Genomic DNA, 19,865 nt, shown 5'->3' with positions numbered 1-19,865 from the left:
TTGTATCTCTCAGTCCACAATAGAGGCAAAATATGTGACAACAATAGTCAATTGTTCTAATATTGTTTGGTTCAAACAATTATTAGCAAGCATGAAGGTAGAGATCAAGGATCCAGCAGTCATAGACTATGACAACACTAGTGCAATCAATACATCAAATAATCCAGTGATGCATACTAAAACAAAATACATTGCTATAAAATATCATTTATTGAGATAATTGGTTCAGGATAAAGAAGTTAGATTGGAATATGTAAATAAAAAAGAACAAATTATAGACATATTCACCAAAACATTGCCTAATAATGCATTTATGTATCTAAGAGGTAAGCTAGGGGTCATTTCCCTATCTAAATCTCACTAAATGAAGTTTAGTGATGCATCAACTAAAGCATGTTGAAGATCAATCAGTTGGTGTAGTATTAACAAGGGCATATTGGAAATGAATCAGTACATGAGGTACATTGATATTCATTGATTATTGTCTTTGGCATGAGATGTCAAAGAGGGAGAAGTTTGATATCATATCTCATAGAAATTTTGTAAATAGAAAGAAGAGATGTCAAAAAGAAGAGACATCAATGAGGGAGAATGAACTTGGTAGAGTTTGCTATCAGAAGAAGTTTTCTAATAGAGGGAGAAATTCAAGGTAGAAAAATTTCACACTGATAGAGGGAGTTCTCATTGATGAGAATCAAAATGAAACTAAGGATATGTTCCTTGCTTTATTCTTTCTCTAAAATTTCTTTGCACTATGACATGTTGTGTTGCCATCAATGCCAAAGAGGGAGATTGTTGAATACAATTTATTAATTGTGTATTGTCTTTGATATTACACAAAATGTCATATCATTACTAGTAGTGTATGCCAAGCTCACTTGGGCATTGAAGATAGTTTTTTGTGACTACCAATTTTTCTAGAGTTTGCCTATTTTAGAAGGAAATATCTATCAAGTTCACTCAAGTGCCAAAGGAAAGTCTGTGAAAAATGAGTGTTAACTAAGCTCACTCAATTAATTAAAGAAATGCTAGATGGAATCAATGTTAACTAATCTCACTCAGTTACCAAAGAAACTTTATGAGTATGCAGTGTTGACTGAGTTCACTTGGTTAACATAGAAAAATCAATTCTGAGTTAGCATCTAATGAGCTAGGTCAGCTAACAAAGGATTTTCTTGTTTTGGTATATTAAGTTTAATTGAATTATTTATTGGTTTTAGCCAACTAAGGAGATGAATATTAATTATTCTAAGTTATATTCTATCTGACTTGACAATATGAAAGATATAAATATAAGTTCAATTTGAGTTTTAGAAAGTGTGGAATGTAGGAAAGAGAATTGAAGATTTGATGATGCTAAGAGGACGCGAATCAGAAGGATAAGTAGAATATTCTTATGGAGCTAAAAAGATGTACTTGATCAAGAGGGATCAAGTATAAGCTAGAATTGAGATCTATAATCAACAAATGTGGCTACATCCAAGTTAGGTCATGTCATTGTTACTCTCTAACCATTGTAGTGATGATATAAATCTCATAACAGAGTTGGCTTAATAGCTATTTGTAAATCCTCTAACAAGGTGACATTTCTATTGAATTTTCCAAATACCTCTAACAAGGCCACTCCTAATAGGGTGATTAAATCCTCTAATAGGGTCACACCTAACAATGTGTTTTGTAACCTTTAATAGGGTTGGCTCTTCACAGGGCTCACTTCAGAAGAGTGAAAATCAGTAACTAGTTGCAATTGGTGGTTTTTCCCAAATTGGGTTTCCACATTAAATCTTGGTGTCAAATGTGTTCATACCATTTCTCTTATGTGTTTTCCACTAAATTAAAATAATAAGTAATCATAGATTACATCTTAATATTTTCATGTTAAGTATTTGCTGAGAATTTTTTAGTTTTGTTGAGTTACAACATTTTTATGTATGTTTGTCAAGCATCAACAGAGCTTAGTTTTTAGAGTTTATTTTGTACTGATATCTAAGGGATCTGGGATTTATTTTAGTAGTAATTGATTCACCTCTCCCCTCTCAGTTACTCCTCTTATATTTCCAATATTTATAAGAAACCCTCTCCTCCCTTTGTGTTGGGAATGAGAGCTCTTAAAATGAAAACTCATGCTAAAAACTAATAAAATAAATCTAATTGTATACAAACTGACTCTCTAAATGGTTCTAATTAGGTCTCCACCCTTGTTAATATCAATTAATGGGTGAATGATTCTTTATATGAATTTAAAATAATGAAAGAGAAAGTAGATAAGAAGAAGGAAGCTACAAGAGGATATGAGAGTCATTGGAAGCTTTAAAAATGGAATCTTATCCTTCTCTAAGCTTTACTGGGAGTTGAACTATGGTCAAAATGTGTTTTTGGTGCATGGAATGCTCTTAAAATAGCAACTAGTAGTTAACTATTAGCACATTGTTTCTTCTTCAAAATTGTCGATGTACCTCTAAGAAAAGCACACCTATGCACCTGCACACCTCATTGAATAGAAAACCTATGCACTTGTTCTCCTTGATGATAGGTTAGAAAAATGGAAAAGTTTTCCAAGTGTCAAAATTGAATTTCTAGTATCTGGGTATTCTTCTCCTTTATACCAAAATGATGTCTAGATGTTTTCTCTTGATTTTCTCTATTATTTTCATTACTTGGGAAGATTCTAAAAAACCCAAAGGTTTATACTTATCCTGTACTAATTGTTGATAATTGCTGACTTCTATCCAAGTTACTACAAGATCCTAAGTTTGGTGTCTAGCTCCAACCGTACCTCTTCAGTCTTGAATGTTTGCTCAATATCCTCATCTAAAAAAGCATCTTCAAAGGTTCTTGGAATTTTTGGACCACTAATTGCATCATGTTGAGCTTGGTTTTTGAAGTCAAAAATCTTAATGCAAGCAATGTTATAGTACCTTTCTGCTTCCAAAATTTTCTATTGAGTTTGGTCCCTTACCTTCTGAATACCTGCATGTAGTCCTTTCATGACTTTATTTTTTGTAGATATTTTTTCAATCCAATCATTGAGCTTGTCAAGCTCCTCAAAAGTAAACACTTCCATGAATGTATGATACCTTTAAACTTTTATTTATTGGAGTTCCTCAAGGTCTTTTGCCTAGGTATGTACCTCATCCATCAATCCAATATCTTGGTTCACTATGGATACCATCTTATCTACACTTGACTGAATGTAGTGTAATAGGCTCAAATTACCCTGTATTATTGGTACACCCTTTTTCTCAAAATTTTCATGCCATTGGTGACATGATCCCATTTATGAATCTAACTATATACTCCCCTTCTCCTTTCTCTTAAATGATGCAACAAGAATGATCTCTAGATTATCCTAGTCTATAAGGCCCACAACTCCATGCAGTTAGTCTCTCAAAAGTTCATTCTATTTTTGTAGCATTAGTAACTTGGACTCTTCTCAATCCATATGTTTGAACACCTCTTTCATGCCTCCAATGATCATCACTTTTATGGTATCTATTGTGGGCCTTGCCAACATGACCTCCTTGATCTATTAATCCTTAGAAATTAATTCCTCAGTATCAATGTGTGGAGGAGGATTAACTATGTTTGCTAGAAAGTACTGAACTTGGTTCTTCATTATGAAGGCTAGTATTCATGCATCACCCATAGGTGGCTCAGGATTCTTGATGACTTTAATTAGCTCTCTCATTTTCTCATTAGTAGTTAAATCCAATTGCTTCTTTTTCTAAAACATAACCTCCCTCTTCATCCATGCTAGTATAGTGCTCATTGGAGATATGTACTTGATTGAAGAGGTGGTTTCCACTGCAAGCCCCTTTCCCTTATCAATCCTCTCTAGAGTCTTTTCCCATTAAGATAGATAAAAAATTGGATCTTTTTTATTTACTTGGGCTAAGGTCCTAGCCCTTATATTTTGAGGAGTTTTCTAAGGCTCTTTAGGTATTTTACCTTCCTCTAATACTTAATTGGCTTACAATTAACGGGGCTTGGCTTCCTCCATTGCTTGTTCTTCTATTTATGTAGCCTAAGTAAGTGGTGTTATTGAGCTTTTGACTATCAATTTTAAGTCCTAAGATGGTGGTAGTGGAATTCCCAAAGGTCCTTGAGGTAGAGAAGGCAATTTGACTCCAATCCTCTCCTACGAATTCACTCCTAGGGGTATCTCTTATCATTTCTCCAACCATCTTAGTAACTATTTGCATGAAGTTATAATTAGAGAGATTAAAGACATTCATTTCTTACTCCTCCATATCATCTATCCATTTTTGTTGTTCATTCTCTAATGTTGAAATGTGAATAGTATCCTTTTGAGTAGATGGAAAGGTCAAGGTTGAGCTTCTTCTTCTTTCTTCTTCTATTGCCTGTGATGAGGGAGTCCTTGACTCAAGGGGATATATTGAATTTTCTCACCCTCTTCTTCTTTTTCTTCAACTTCTAGAATTTTTTTAGGGACCTATGGGAGTAGAGTGTTCTTCTTCTTCAATATTCTCCTTCATGTCTGCTTGGCCAAAGAAAGGGATTAAAATCCTATAGCAATGGACTTCTTAACCCAAGATTAGACATCTTAAGTGGTTCTAACCGAACTCATTCGGACTCATTTAATTTATCAACTAGGGATATAAACTTGAAATGGTGTCTACAACATATATGCTTCAAACTTATCTCAACTTAAGAACTACTCTACAGAAATTCAAATACTTAAGCTACAAGAAATCTAAGCTAAAGATGAGAATCAAATGTATTTTAATAAAGAATGAAAATACAATAGAGAATTACTTCAACTGCTTATGCTATAGGAATTTTCGACTAATTCTATTTAATGTTATTAGTGGCTGCAGGAACAATAGAGTCTACTTTGGTTCTACGAATTGAATATAAATCCTATGCTTAACTAATTAGTTCAATCTTTATGTGGGCCCCCATAGAGAAGTGAAGTGAAATGACTCAAAGATGGAAACATGAAATGATCTTTTTATTCATAACAATAGTAAATGTATATATTGATGACCAACAAGATTATATTTAGTACATAAAAACTTAGTTACTTCTTTCTATTAAAAATGACTAACTAAAAGCTCCTCTGGAACACAAACTTCCAGTTATTTAAGCATAGACTAGGAATAGAATTCCTAGATTCAAGACTTCACCAACTACTGAAAAAAATGGACGCATTGAATATTAAAATAGGTGAATTAATTTTGGTGCCAAATGGAATATGAATTTAGGAGCTCACGACCCCTACATTTCCTCCACTCAAAGCAGGTCTATTAATGCGAGCTATCGCTTTGACTCCCACTTTTTTGAGTTGACTTTGCCTTTATATCTGTAAAATATTAGTGCCTTTAAAATAATAACATACATCAATACTTATTCAAAATATGTCATCTAAATTAGTTTACCCTATGTCACATTGCTATAGTAGAACTACCCAACCTAGCTAAGGAAGAAAAAGCATCATTCTCACCATTTTGTAATTAAATGACATATATTTTCATAGCATATTCTTTTTAGTCCTAGAAATTAATTATGTACACATTTTTCTAAAATTATCATAAGAATCATGTTCTTAAACATCAAAGTCTTTAGAAAGTTTGCAAATTCAACTGAAAATGCAATGATAAAATAGACCATATTCTAGTCTCATCATTCCCCCCAACTAAAACTTTGACTTGTCCTCAAGAAAACATGAAATTTTTCTACCTCACAGCCACCTTAAGATCTAAGGAAATAATGTTAGTGTAGTTTTTTATTTTTCCTATTTTGGTAGGTTTTTCCTACACTTTTAATAATCTCGCTTAGGTTAATAAAGCATGTCTTATTAGGTGAATGGTTGTGAGGTGTCACCTTCCTACATGTGAGCATCCATTAGCTATCTTGGGAAGATACTTTGCTATCTTTAGTTCGATAGATGGTTGCTCCTCATTGGTTGGTGTTGCCACCTCCTCCCTCTTCCTAGCCTATATAAGCATGCTACCTAGCTTGTATTTGCATCTCTCTTGTTTTTGCATCCTCTTAATTCTATTTTACTTCCAGCATTTGAATTACTCTCTTGGAGACTAGCTCTATGATGCTATTTTGATTTTGTATCATTTGCATTCATAGTTTAGATATTTTTTTTATTTGCACTAGTTTTCTGGGTTATTAATCTTATCAGATTCTAACATGGTATCAGAGCTTTTCTATGTGCAAGAGTATATTTTAGTTTCCTTATTTGAGAGATTTTGGGGGGGCTAATAAACTTTATTTTAGTTTTTTGAAAAAAAAAATAATGCTCTTCTCTTGCATCTTTGGATGATCTTGAGAATCAGAAAAGTTTTGACAAATACGGTTTTTCTCTAGGGTTTCAATCTCAAATCTGACAACCAACTTGCATATTTGGAGTTTTCAATTAGTATTGCAGGTTCAAGCATGTCATTGATGGACTTAGGAAGTTGTTCCAGCATTTGCATTACTCTCTTGGAGACTAACTCTATGATGCTATTTTGATTTTGTATCATTTGCATTCATAGTTTAGATATTTATTCTTTGCACTAGTTTTCTGGGTTATTAAGCTTATCATATTCTAACAAATACTCTATCCTTTACCTCTTGTAGCAATGTTCCAATAAAAACCTTTATTCTCCTTGTACCTTTCCCATTTGCGGATCTCTTCTATCATATCAAAATTCTCTAAATCTTGCTTATTAGCAAGTAATGGGGACACTAGCAGTGGAGGTTGAAAAGTTAAAGGGATCAAATCATTTTTTATTTCTTCCCCTAGCTTAATGTACCCGGGTGCTCATCGAGTAGCCATGATAAAATTTAGTAGAGAATGAGGTTCCTTCTTCTACAGGTCTTCACTCAATCCTATCCAACACCATTGATTCCTCTGCTTTTCTATAGGAAGATTTATTCCTACCATAGCTTTATATTCTTGATAGGCTACCTCCCTTAAAGGAGGAATAATCTAGATTTTAGGTTTTGAGTAAGAAATTTTCAACTACTCATAGTTCATAGTTCTAGCATCCTTAGCTTTAGGCCTTAAAAAATGTGAAATCTCATTCTCTAATTCTCTTTATTGGTGGGCCTAATTTTCTCTACTAATTTCATTTTGGATCCAAGACATCAATGTCCTGAGTTGAATATCACCCACATAAGGTAGAGGGTTCCAATCTCTATTGTCAATGACTACTAAATTATCTAAAAAGAGTTCATAGAGTAAATTTTTGATGGCTACAAGGGAAACATGGAAAGCTTGGAAGAATTTATGAGTATTCAATGTTAAACTTTTATGTTGCATTACATAGGTCATTTGATAACTGACAAATTTTTCTTTCAAAAAGAGAGCATAAACATGAGAAGGAGAGTGACAAGACATCTATTTAGGAATCATGGCAGTGACTTTTGTAATTTTTCCACGTAATTGTTCAATATGATCTGCATCCTTTTTAGTAAAATCTTGAGTTTGATTGAAGATGGTTTTTTCGAGGCTCTCTCCTTGTTTTCCATTCTTCCCTTTCTTGAATTAATTGATTAGATAACTATAAAATAGTGGAACCAAGATGGTAAGTAACATGTGTCTTAGGTTAAGGATCAAGAGGAAAAGCTTGTTGGGTTGTGAATGCTAAAGCATCAAGTCCTTGCAAAAGAATTTATTCAGCAATAGTGTTAACTAAATCAAAATTTATTCCAACATCATCTTAATGAAAATTTTCCCTTTGAGGAATACGAGGAGAATCTAAAACTCTAATAGATACACTATCATCATTGTCTAAATCTATGGAAATGATGGGTGGTTGGACAAAGCATTGCTCTTTTTCAATAGTCGCATTCAGACACAAGGGATTGAAAAGACAAACCTCATTAGGTTTTACAAATGTTTCGATCCTTCAAGTTCTATGCCTAGGGGGCACTTCTATTTCCTTTGAGGCTACATGAAGTTTTGGGGATGTTTCCTATACATTCCCCCTTTTCTTCTTATAAACCCTAGGAACTGTAGGAGAGCTACTAGTTTTAATTTTCTTCTTACCTTTATCAAATGTTGAACTCAAACTAGAGGTAGTGGCTATACGAATGGAAATTGGGGTTCTCTATGACCTCCTGGGTCTGGACAAGAAAGAACCTAGTGCTGGGTCTACAGGATTTTCCTAAGGTTCTTTTACCTCCTCAATTTTCTCTATAGGCTACCTAACATGGTTTTGCACATTTTTTGAAATAAAATCATCCCAAGATATCCCAAGTTGTTCCCTAAGGGCTTTTTCTATGATGATCTTAATAAAATAATGGAACATAACATCTTTTTGGGTTTCTTTTTGCACTATAGCAGCTCTTTTTAACAAAATGTGATACATAAAATGAGGAACATTTAAAGGGTAGTCATTATGTCTTAAGCAACTCAAAAAATTTAAATGTATGGCATGCAAATATGAATGTCTCCCCTCACAAGTAAAATATTTCACAATCTAGACAACACATTGGTTAAATATTTCTAGTAAAGATGTGCACACTATACCTTATTTCTTGTATATTTGAAGCTGTGGGTCTATGTGCATTGTAAATTGGGCTCTGGCTGAAACTAGGTCCAATGTGTCTAAAAATTGCTCTCCTCCCAATGGAAATTCCATTATATCCACTACAATTTTAGGTGAAAATGGAACCCTTACTCCTCTAACTATGGCAAAACCATCTCTCAACATCTGCAAGAACTCAAAGGAAAGCTCCTAATTTCATGCAGACAATTTGAACATGTAATTCGCCCACCCCTTGGCTTGAAATATAGGTAGGAAAACTAGATCTCCTAACAATATTGTATGGTCAGCTGGTTCTTTTCTTTTCAAATCACCCCTCATTGTTCTTCTAGTGATTACAATAGTAATTTGAAAAATTCCCTAGTGATTGGCTAGGAATTCTCACAACAAAGTCACATAGAGATTTAGAAGGAATTTTGAAAATAGAAAAGGTTGGAACAAGACGAGAAGACAAGTGATAGTACATTTTAAGTGGCTAATGTTTTAACATTTAAGATCACTTAATTTCTATTAAGTACCTCAGCTAGAATTTGTACTTACCAACTTGCAAAAAGTGTGTTACATAAAGGTGACTATCACATCACATTATTCTCTTAACATGATTTATAGAAAAGGACAAAATATGTGGCAGCATATAAAGAATAGCATTGACATTTAATTATTAAAAAAAATTAAATATAATACCCTTCCCCCCAGCTAAATTGAGCAATAGCTCCTAAAATGTCTAGTGACAAAGGTAACTAAAAATAGAACAACATATTAAGAAAAATATTTATCTTGAGCATGTGTATAAACCTGTTAAGTCATGTTATCATTTGTTGTCATCATGCAGAAGTTAATAAAGGATGAGGTGATGTGGAAGACCAAAAAGAGTGGAGTGAGGTGGAATTATTACAAAGAAAATACTTTCATAAGGAAAGTAGTTTATTAGGATAAGTGAATTGTGCTTAGAGAGAGGATGAAAGATGAGCAAAAGACTCATCTATAATTGTTATAGGAACTCTAGGATCAATAGTTGACTAGAACTACTGAAAGAATTCTTCACAACTAGATGGCTTATGGTAGAATTTTAAGCAGTGCCCATTAACAAGTAGTTTGAAGTGAACAGGATCAATGGTAGAGAGTTGTACTGCACCATTCTTGAACACAAAAATGATTTCATAGGGTCCAAGCCAATGTGTTTGGAATTTTCCTGGATTTTGTTGATAACATGAATCATACAGCAGACCCAGTCTCCAAGGGAAAGCTTCTTCTCACAAATGAACTTATCATGCCATTTATTTTCCTACTATTGGATTATCTCAGTATTATGTAGGGTAGATTTATGATATTCATCAAAGACATTTAACTATAGTAACCTATCTTCTTGAGCCTTTGAAAGATCAACATCTAGCTCCAAAGTAGTTTTTAGAGTCTTGTGCTCAAATTCTATAGGCATGGAGACAAATTTTTCATAAAGTAACTTAAATGGGGTAAATCTAGTGGTGCTCTTCCATGTAGTCCTATAAGCCCAAATTGCTTCAAGAAGCTGGGTAACCCAGTCCCACTTGTAAATAGTAGTTGGTTTGGTGAGGATTGCTTCTATCTCTCTATTCATGATTTCTACCTAACCATTAGCTTGAGGATGGTATGGGTAAGATGTGTCATTATGGATCATGTACTTCTTCATGAGTTTAGCAATTAGGTTGGATGTGAATTGAGCCCCTTAATCTATGAAAATATCTTTGGGTACTCCAAATCTAGTAAATATGAATTCATATAGAAAATTTTCTACTTTATGATCTATGGCATGTGTCATAGCTTATGCTTCAACCCATTTAGTTACATAATTAGTACATACTAAGATGTATGACTTGCCATGAGAAGAGGGTTCTATTGGACCGATAAAGTTAATACCCCACTTGTCAAAAGGTGTGACTACCACTTGTGGCTACAAGGGCATTTCATCAAATTTAGTGGGCCTTCTTAGGCATTGGTATTGATCACATTGTCTTGTATAGTTTGTGGCATCTTTGTGGAGAGTAAACCAGTAGTATTTGGTTGTCAAAATCTTGTAGGTTGTTCTCTTTGCTACAAAATGACCCCCACATGGTTCATCATGACATACCCATAGGATGTCATAGGTTTCATCTTCCCTTACACATAAGAAAGTTACTTTATCTAGTCTAGTGTTGAACATTAATCCAACTATCCATGAGAAATTGAAACTCTTTTCCACCAAGAGACAGTGCTACTTGGGTAAAAAATTTCATGGTGTTATTCCTGTAACAACTTAATTTGTTATAGTTGTGAACCATGGGTTATAAATTTCTATTGAAAATAGGTGGTCATTAGGAAAGCTATCATCTATGGCTACAAAATCATTAGGTACTTCAAGTCGTGATAGAAAATTTGTTACTATATTGGCTTAGCTAATTTATATATTATCTTTACATTAAACTCCTGCATGAGGAGTAGCCAATGTGTTAGTCTACCAGAAATAGTAAGTTTGTTCGTCAAGATTTTATAGTAGATTGATTAGTGTAGACAAAAACCTCATAGCTCATGATATAATGCCAAAATTTATTAAGTGCATACACAACAACAAGCAATTCCTTTTTAATGATAGTATAATTCATCTTAGCACCCTACAAATTCTTACTAATATGGTAAATGGCATGCTCAATAGTACCTTATTTTTGTCCAAGAACTACTCCTAAAGTAGTGTTAGATGCGTTGATATGAATGTGGAAAGTTAGCTTCCAATTAGGTCCTCTAAGAATAGGTGGTGTACTCAAAACATCCTTCAATTGCTAGAATGTTGTTCATAGTCTTTTGTTCGCTCAAATTCAGCTTGCTTCTTAAGTAAGTTCTACAAAGGAGCAGCAAGCTTGCTATGGTCTTTGATGAACCTCTTGTAGTATCCTACATGTCCAAGAAAGCTTCTAACATCTATTTTCTTGGTTGGCATTGGTAAATTAGTAATTACAACAATCTTTTTAGGGTCCACTTGAATTCCAAAAGAGGAAACCTAGTGTCCAAGAACAACTCCTTCCATCATGAAATAAACTTCTCACTATTAAGAGAAATGTTGTATTCTTGACACCTTTTTAATACCTTCTCCAAGTAGGCATGAGCTTATTCAAATGTTTCAATGCAAGTAGTGAAACCATCCATATAGATCTCAACAGAGTCAACAGCCATGTCAGAAAATATGCTAAGTACCACTCGCTGAAAACTTGTAGGTGCATTACATAATCCAAATGGTAAGACAGAGTAAAAAAATGTCCCCTATGGATAGGTGAACATTTTCTTATCTTGATCCTCTAGAGAGATCTAGATTTGATTATATCCACTAAAACCATCTAGAAATGAAAAATATATTTTTCCTACTAAGTTATCTAGTACTTAATCAATGAATGGTAGAGGAAAGTGATCCTTTTTAGTAGCTTTATTAAGCTCTCTATAGTCTTCACATACTCTCCATTTTACTCCCTTTTTGGAACAATAACTAGAGGTGACACCCACTAGCTATCAAAAATAGGATAGATAAATCTAGCACTAAGAAGTTTTTGTGACTCTACTTTGACTATATCCTTTAATGTTGGGTTTACTCTCCTCTAGGGTTGTCTCACTAGCTTACATTCCCAGTTGTTAAATATCCTATGTGTAGAAAGACTAGGATCTAAACCCTTCATGTTAGTATAGTCCCATGCAAAGGCTTATTGACTATCTTGCAGTAGTTGAATGATATTTGTCATCTGTGATGCAGTGAGGTCATTATTGATATTCAAATCTTTTCCTATAGTAATCTCAGCTTTCTTTACCTTGTTAACCATCAAAACCCCTTCTATTGATGGAGATTTAATTTCATGGGGTAATAATGTATGAAGGTAATTAGGTGCTACAGGAGATTGAGGTGCATCACATTTAGGCATTACAATTTGCAAGGATCTGATAGGATTTTCAGAAGTAGACTCCTCAAAATCATACTAATTAGTAAGGATTTCTACCAATATATCATCTTCTTCCTAGGATACAAAAAATGGGTTTCTCTCAAGCATCATGAGTTGTTGAATAGAATTAACTTCTGAAGGACCATCACCAAGGTTTGACCAAGAAACTTGTTCAAGATTTAGCTAGGGTTGCACAGGAGAGTACAGAGTTAACTTTTTAGTGTTGGCACCATCTAATATTGACATATTTTCTTGATTGACATGCAATGTAGGCATCTATAGTGGTCAACCAAGGTCTTCCTAATATTAATGGATATCCTCCAAGGGTGCCTCTTGGTGACAAAACAACAAAGCCTGAATGAAAATCTAAGGAATCCAAGGTTACAATGATATCTTCTATCATACCATTAGGTTTGATAGTTGAGTTGTCTAGTAACTGGAGTATTGTAGGAGTGTCCCTTAATCCAATAATGCTAAGTCTTAAAAAGAATTCTCTAGTCATGATATTAATTGATGCTCCCAAATCAATCAAAACATTCTGAATTTGGATGTCATTTATATGTATGATAACCACCTAATTTCCTAGATTAGAATACTTAGGCATTAGGGCTTTGCTCAACATTAAATCAAAAAATTTGTCCCAACACATGGATAGTAGGAGGATTCTTTTTCTTTCTACCAGATTGCTTGACACATGCCTCCTTCAAATTTTTATTGTAAAGTGGAATCTCCTTAAGCACATCCATTAAGGGAATCTAGATCATTATTTTCTTAAGCTAGTCTAGGAGATCAGTTGATACAAGATTTGGTTTTGATGAAGCTACAAGAACTAACCTTTGTGGAAATGGAGGAGTAGGTGCTTGTATAGATGGGGGAATTCGAGCATCAACTGGTTGACTTGTTGGAACATTTTTAGTATCAACGACCTCAGTTATTATAGGTCCTTTAAGTGTAGGCAACTTGGTTTCGGACCTATGATGAATATCATTTATTTGCAAAGAATAAGCCTACTACTTATTGTTGGGATTTGGTGCTTTCTGAGCAAGAAGTTGTGGTTGCTTCTATGGGCTAGTATTGGTTGTAGGAGGTGGACGCATCAAGGATTGTTGCTAAGGTAGAGGCATCAAGGCTTGTTGTTAAGGTGATTGGATAGGCCCCCACTAAGGTGGTTGCTACCAATTCCCTTGATAAAAAGGTTGTTGGTTAAGGCCCCATTGAGGATACTAGTTATTTTGTTGAGTCCATTGAGTATTTTTCTAGAGATACTAAGGTGGTTAATGGTAGGCTTGGTTATACTAAGGCTATTGGTTGGGCCAATTATTGTTCCAATTCTATCCTTGAGGGGAAAAATTTGGGGGAATATTGTCTTGCCGCTAATTATTGTTATAACTAAAATTATTTAGAGGGTCTTGAGGCATACCTTGTCTTTGAGCCCATGGTCATCTTTGAGAAACATAAATCACTTCTCCTATATCCTCATCAATTGCTTTGAACTTAGTGGGAATTGGTTGTGCATTCAAGGCTACAATAGTCTTGCATATGTAGTTCTTCTTCCTTTCTCTACAATGAGAGCAGAATTCAATTAGCATAGCATCAACTTCATCCTTTTTCCTTTGAGCTTGCATGGTATCCAGCTGAGTAGTGACATCATTAATGATATCTTTCTTGAAGTTAGATAGTAGGTTAGACAACTCCATCTTAGATACTCCTAACCCACCATTGCTCTTATGTGGTAGGCTCCTTAGTCCTCTACCTTTCTTCACAGTAGCTCTTGAATAGTTCTAACATTTCTCCTTGATGTCATTCCAAGTTTTTTGTGTAACATCTCCTCTAGCCATTAGGTCTAGGCTTCCATGCTTTCTTCTTGCACACCTCTCAAAAAAAGATGCATCTTACATTCTTCATTTAAGTTATGTTGTGTATTTTGCTACACATTGAACAAGAATCTAGAAACATAGTCTTCCAAGGTTTCACTCTCCTTTTGTGACATTTTAAAAATGCCATCCCCCTTCATATCTTGACCTCTATAATATTCTTTATGTTTTTGAAGGAAAAAATTACTCATCTCAGTCTAGTTTGCTACAACATTTGCACCCAACCCGATGAACCATCGTAGAGCAACCTCCTTTAGAGTAGAGGGAAACAACTTTAACTTATGGGCATCATTTGTGTAGTTATAGCTCCTTTAGAGAATGTTAAACTCAAAGAGAAAGGTTTTGGGGTCTTCTATAATAAGGCCATATAATTTTGGAATTACAACAATAGGTATGTTCTTCAAATTTTGGTTCCCTTGCTAAGGTGGAATAGGAAAAGGAAAGGTAGGCACATCCATTCTTGGAGGAAGAGGTGGTGCTTGATAGATAATAATGGCTATTGGATTATCTTGATATTTCAGCTCAACAAAAAGTTCATTCAAGTAAAGTGATTCTTTTGAAGATGAAGGAGGTATTTCAGCTTGAATGTTAGCAAATAGATTTTCAAATGGTTCATCTTCCTCATTCTCTCTTAAGGGTTCATCAAGTTTAGGTTGAAAATCATTGAAATGGTCTTCCTAATTATCATGAGGAAGGAATATCCCAAGGTGGTCTCTTCTTCTATACATAACATGTCTTTTTTACCACTAAACTCTATTTTACAAAGAATAGAAATATAACTACAAACACTAGTTTGAATTAACACCATCCTTGGCAATAGGGCTAAAAATGCTTGGCCAAAGAAAGGGATTAAAATCCTATAGAAATGGACTACTTAACCTAGTATTGGACATTATTTTGACTCATTTAATTTATCAACGAGGGACATAAACTTGAAATAGTGTTTGCAAAATATATGCTTCAAACTTATCTCAAGTTAAGAACTACACTACAAAAGTTCAAATGCTTAGGCTACAAGAAATCTAACCTAAAGCTAAGAATCAATTATATTTTAGCAAAGCATGAAAATAGAGATGAGAATTACTTCAACTACCTATGTTGCAAGAATATTCCACTAATTTTGTTATTAGTGGCTACAAGAATAGTAGAGTCTACTTTGGTTCTATGAGCTGAATATAAATCCTATGCTTAACTAATTAGTTCGCTCTCTATGTGGGCCCCCATAGAGAAGTGAAGTAAAATGACTCAAAGATGGAAACCTAAAATGATCTTTTTATTCATAACATCAGTAAACATAAATACTAATGACCAACAAGATTATATTCAGTACTTAATAACTCAACAACTTCTTCTTTCTATTAAAAAAGTCTAACTAAAAGCTCCTCTAGAACATAGACTTCTAGTTATTTAACCACAAACTAGGAATATAATTCCTAGATTCAAGACTTCATCAACTACCAAAAATAAATGACAGCATTGAATATTACAACAGGTGAATTAATTATGGTACCAAATGGAACAGGAATTTAGGAGCTCACAACCCCTAGATTTCCTTAGCTCAAAGCTGGTCTATTAATGCGAGCAACCACTTTGACTCCCACCTAGTTGAGTTGATTTTGCCTTTATATCTACAAAATATTAGTGCCTCCAAAATAATAACATAGATCAAGACTAATTCAAAATATGTCATCCAAATTAGTTTACCCTATGTCACATTGCTAAGAGAACTACCCAACCTAGCTATGGAACAAAAAACATCATTCTCACTATTTTGTAATTAAATGGCATATATTTTCATAGAATATTCATTTTAGTCTTGGAAAATAATTATGCACACATTTGTCTAAAATTATCATAAGAATCATGTTCTTAAACATCAATTCTTTAGAAAGTTTGCAATTTCAACTAAAAATGAAATGATAAAATAGACCATATTCTGGTCTCATCAATGTCCCCACCATAGTTGATTCAGTCCTTGCTCTTTTGAGAGTGATGGGGAGGATTATTCCTCTGGTGTAGCTATTGGAGGCACCCTTTTCTATTCCAGCTACCCTTCTTCTACCTATTCTTTATGCACCTATTCTTCATGTGGGGGCACTTTTGGTTCTTGGTCAAGCTCTTGTTTGGGCTCTTGAGCTTCAGTCTAGAGTTGTGGCTCTTGTTCCTTGGTAGAAACTCCCTTCCTTTTGTTCTTTCCCTTATCTACCCTAAAGTACTCAACTGCCCTCTCATGTTGGTGTATTATTTTTGGCCTCACTAAGGATTGAGAAAAGAAGGTTGGTACCATAACTTTTTCACCTTTTCCCTTCATTGGGCATGTTGTGGCTTGAAGAGGAATAGCCTGAGGAACTAGATCAAGTTTGATAGGTTTCTTGATCCATTCCTTCATTAATTAAATTATGTGTCTAGCTCTATAATTGATGTCTACATTTCCATCTCTTTCAATCTTTGCATTTATTATAGGCCTATCATAAATCTTATCCCTATTGTATAGAGGATCCAAGATGTCTTCTATGTCTTTCTTCACAACCTTTAATGGGATCTTTATCTTGAACACCTTCTCGACCAAATATAGAGTCATCTTACAATGATCCTTTATACACATATCATAATCATCTACAACATTTATCCAATGAAATTTCAACACATCTTCATCCCTAAACTGCTTCCCTTCCAAGTGTTGCACCATCCCTATATTGTCAAAGTAGGGGCAAGGCAAGTTGTACTCTTCCAATGGATATTGGTTCCTCTTAGAATAAAAGGTGGCAATATATTATTTTTTCTTGACTTCAAAAGCACCATTTTTCATGGGTCAGACCCATGTCTTCTTACTCTATCGTATGAAGATGTAAGTTGGCATTCAATCTACAGCACTCAAGAGTTACTTTGGGTTTTCTAGCATACCTGCTACCCTTAGGTAAGTGAATATTTTGAACTAAATGTAGTATGCACTGACCTCTATGATCTTTGCCATTGCTTCTACTAACATCCTTTTTTTTTGTAATCACCTTCAATAAACTTGATGATTACAAATATAAAACTATCATTCACCACCCTGTATTCCACACTCTACTTTAAGACATTATTCTTTACTAGTTGTGGATACACCACATACGTCTAGGCATTAGTATCTACATGCTCCCCTTTCTGTAAAGTCCTAGGTAGTATGTGGTCCTTTCCACTAGTAAGTACACCATGTACAATGTCATATAGAATCTTGGATCAACTTTTATAAACATGAGTTTCTCATGTAGATTATTAGTAAGGATAGTAGCCTAGTCTATTGGCATTTTTGTTGTACTAATGGTATCAATAAAATGGACCATCCATGTGTGAAGATGTCCTACTATTAGTAGTCCCATAACCCTTCTCAAAAACATTATTGTGTACCTAATATCATCTTTCATATAATCTTGGGTCATGTCCACTTTACTGAATGTGTAGCCTACTATGTTCTATTTATTATGAAGGAAGATTGAATTATTTCTTCACTTCATTTTCATTCTCCCTATACCATCTTTTTACTTGGTCATATTTTAACTTCATATATTGATTGGCTCTTGGGAGATGGAACACTTTCTCAATATTCCTAGGTCAAAGGTCCAGAACTATCTCCTTTGTGACACTCTTGATTTCTTTAGTCACATAGTTCTCTATGAGAGCCATTATGAGTTTTGAAGATTGCACTAATATGCAATGTGATGTTGCATTTACATGACATGATCTAATCATTACTAACACTATTCTAGATTTTTCTTTTGGCTTGTTACAAATGTTAAGGAATGCATTCGAGTCAATGTGGCCAATTTCAGTATCTCTAATCTTGACATGTCAATCTTGAAAATGTGATTTTCTTGGTGCACCTTAGTATTTGAAAATAATGAGTTTGGAAGCTATCTTTTTGGCCATTGAAGAGGATGAAGATGAAATTTTATCTACAAAAGAGAGGAAATATTAGTCTAGAAAGAAAAAATGAAACCTATAAAAAATTAAAACCACACACAAATCCACCCAAAATAGTCAAAAAGAGTCAATCTTCCCTCCCCAAAAAGCCCTATTATGTAGATTAGCACAATGAGTGCACCCTTATAGGTGCACTGGGTGTGCTAAATGGTCCCTAATTGACCATTTGAGTGCAGTTATGTACTTGCATGCATGTGCACCTCAGTAAGGTGCACACATGCAGAGTGGCAAGTGCTCATAGTGGGTGGGGATTGACTTAGTTTTTTTATGTTTTCTTAAGTTTTATGCACAAGGGTGCACACGTGCACCTTAATGGGGTGTGCATGTGTGCACCCTAGTATGCACTTAATTTTTGGAAAGAAAAAAAAAAGTTGTGCATGTATGCAACTTTTACTTTAGGTGTATCTTTAGCTTTAGAAGGTACACACATACACATCTTGAGGAGATGTGCATGTGCACACCTTCGGTTTTCTCTTGTCTTAGGTTTTTTAGGGTTTATATTTTTTAGGGTGAAAGAAGGTGTGCATGTGTTCACCTTCTAGTGTTTTAGATAACCTTAGTGTTGGTTGTGGCGAGTGAAGGTGTAGGGGTCAGGAGCACATGTCAAAGGGGTACAAAGGTACAATTAGAAGGAGAGGAGAGAGAAGAATGAAGTGAAGGAGGGGATCTAGGGTTTATATAGACTTAGTCTTGGGTGTGTAGCTCCATTAGTGTGCACCCTTATAGGTGCACATGTGTGCATCTCTGGAAACAGATGAGTGTGACTCATGCACTAAGTGCACCTATGCACCCTAAGATGGTGCACGTGTTCACTAGTGCACACTTTTAGCACTTAGACACTAAAACTTTATTTTTCTCCTACATCAGGCCCTTAGGACTTCCCTAGTCAGAGATTGAGGTTTGACCTAGACTACTAGGGGAGTCCAAGAATGACCCAAGCCCTAGACTAGGGGTCTAGGAGATAAAAATTTACTAGAGGGTCCCCAGTTCTAGTAGAAATGGGGTGTGCATTGTGAAACCACAACACTTTTCTATACATCTTACCCAATTAGTTGTAACATTTGAAACTATTATTTCCCATGTTAGTAACTTAGAAAATATTAGACTAAAAAGAGGCATTCTTTAAGTAGTATGGATAGTGGACTTTTTAGTAGACATTGGAGAATACTCAATTCTATTGTGAATAAGAAATTTTTTTGATTTTGATATTCTAGGATGAAATTGATTAGGATAATTGCAAATATTTGGAACCCATACATATTGAGATCCAAAGAAAACCTAGGACTCCAAATGTAAGGAAAGGTCCATAAACTCTAGCTTGTGACATTAGTATTGGAGAATCAAGCAAGGTTATCACATTATCGAGATGAAATCTAGCTATTGAGTGGCCTACTATTATAACCCATTTTGTACTAGGAAACCATCTTGAATAACAAGAAAAAAGTTAACATATTGAAGTTATCTTGAGTATCTAGAGTTGAATCTAGTGAAAAAAAAGAGGCAGGATATTTGAATGAATACCATGGGTAAAATTACTTTAAAACTATATGATAAAGACAAAATTAAAATGATGATAAAAAGGAATT

The 19,865-nt window shown here is 34.4% G+C and overlaps 1 pseudogene; it reads right to left on the bottom strand.

Annotated features, from left to right (window-relative positions):
• Positions 1 to 19,865, bottom strand: part of LOC149580030 (putative anion transporter 3, chloroplastic) — a 71,148-nt pseudogene that overhangs the window by 51,088 nt on the left and 195 nt on the right.

The sequence above is a fragment of the Cupressus sempervirens genome, chromosome 1 (genome assembly GCF_028749045.1).
Source record: "Cupressus sempervirens isolate cs-2001-9-10 chromosome 1, ASM2874904v1, whole genome shotgun sequence".
Lineage (NCBI taxonomy): Eukaryota > Viridiplantae > Streptophyta > Pinopsida > Cupressales > Cupressaceae > Cupressus > Cupressus sempervirens.
Note: the sequence above shows the minus strand (reverse complement) of the source record. Positions and strands in the feature narration are given on the sequence as shown.